The sequence below is a fragment of the Ovis canadensis genome, chromosome 4, assembly GCF_042477335.2.
Source record: "Ovis canadensis isolate MfBH-ARS-UI-01 breed Bighorn chromosome 4, ARS-UI_OviCan_v2, whole genome shotgun sequence".
Taxonomy (NCBI): domain Eukaryota; kingdom Metazoa; phylum Chordata; class Mammalia; order Artiodactyla; family Bovidae; genus Ovis; species Ovis canadensis.
Genome location: NC_091248.1, coordinates 30,413,167 through 30,414,832, shown reverse-complemented (window position 1 = coordinate 30,414,832; position 1,666 = coordinate 30,413,167). Strand labels below are relative to the sequence as shown.

Sequence of the window (1,666 nt, the reverse complement as noted above, 5' to 3'; positions counted from 1 at the left end):
GGATATATGCCCAAGAGTGAGATTGCTGGATCACATGGTAACTCTTTTTTTCTTTCTTAAGGAAATTTTTACTGTTCTCCGTAGTTGCTGTACCAATTTACATTCCCACCAACAGTTTAAGAGGGTTCCCTTTTCTTCACACCCTCTCCAGCATTTATTGTTTGTAGAATTTTTGACGATGGCCATTCTGATGACTAGTGTGAAGTGATACCTCATTGTAGTTGTAATTTGCATTTCTCTAATAATTAATGATATTGAGCATCTTTTCATGTGCTTTTTGGCTATCTAAAAAATGTCTTTGTTTCACTCTAAGATTTGATAATACCTATTTCCTCTCAACACTGAAAATATATACATATATATGTATATATATGTGATTCTATTGCCTTCTATTTCCTGTTATTATAGTGGAACAGTCTGCTGTCTATGAAATAATCATTTCTTTGTGATATCTTTTGGCTTTGGCCACTTTAAAAAAGTTTGTCTTCTCTTCTTCTTCGTGAAAACACCAAATGGCGGATGACGCCGGTGCTGCGGGAGGGCCCGGAGGCCCCGGGGGCCCCGGAATGGGAGGCCGCGGTGGCTTCCGCGGAGGCTTCGGTAGTGGCGTCCGGGGACGGGGTCGCGGCCGGGGCAGAGGCCGCGGAGCTCGCGGAGGCAAGGCCGAGGACAAGGAGTGGCTCCCCGTTACCAAGCTGGGCCGCTTGGTCAAGGACATGAAGATCAAGTCTCTGGAGGAGATCTACCTTTTCTCTCTGCCCATCAAGGAGTCTGAGATTATTGACTTTTTCCTGGGAGCATCCCTCAAGGATGAGGTTTTGAAGATTATGCCTGTGCAAAAGCAGACCCGTGCTGGCCAGCGGACCAGGTTCAAGGCGTTTGTTGCTATTGGGGATTACAACGGACATGTCGGTCTGGGTGTCAAGTGCTCCAAGGAAGTAGCCACTGCCATCCGTGGGGCCATCATCCTGGCCAAGCTGTCCATCGTCCCCGTGCGAAGAGGCTACTGGGGGAACAAGATCGGCAAGCCCCACATGGTTCCTTGCAAGGTGACTGGCCGCTGGCGGCTCTGTGCTGGTGCGCCTCATCCCTGCCCCCAGAGGCACCGGCATCGTCTCCTCCCCTGTGCCCAAGAAGCTGCTGATGATGGCCGGCATCGACGACTGCTACACTTCTGCCAGGGGCTGCACTGCCACCCTGGGCAACTTCGCCAAGGCCACTTTTGATGCCATTTCCAAGACCTACAGTTACCTCACCCCTGACCTCTGGAAAGAGACGGTGTTCACCAAGTCTCCATATCAGGAATTCACTGACCATCTTGTGAAGACCCACACCAGAGTCTCCGTGCAGAGGACACAGGCCCCAGCTGTAGCCACCACATAATTTTATAAAGGGAATAAAGTGAATGAAACCAGTTAAAAAAAAAAAAAAGTTTGTCTTTGTTGCTCTACAGAGTCACTAAGAGGTAACATCTAGGCATTGATTTTCTTGTCATTTCTCCTGCTTGGGAAACTGTGCTTTGCAAAAATGTAGATTAATAGCTTTCAGCATTTCTGGAGCTCCTTGATTAGCTTTATTCTCTCTTGTTGTGACCCTTACTGACATATGTTTTACTCATTTTATCCTCAGTATTTTAAATTATTCTCTTATATTCCAGGCCTTTTTC

The 1,666-nt window shown here is 47.4% G+C and overlaps 1 pseudogene; it reads left to right on the top strand.

The window, feature by feature from the left end:
* The first annotated feature begins 490 nt into the window (after positions 1 to 490).
* Positions 491 to 1,431, top strand: LOC138439165 (small ribosomal subunit protein uS5 pseudogene; annotated as a pseudogene).
* Positions 1,432 to 1,666: the final 235 nt, after the last annotated feature.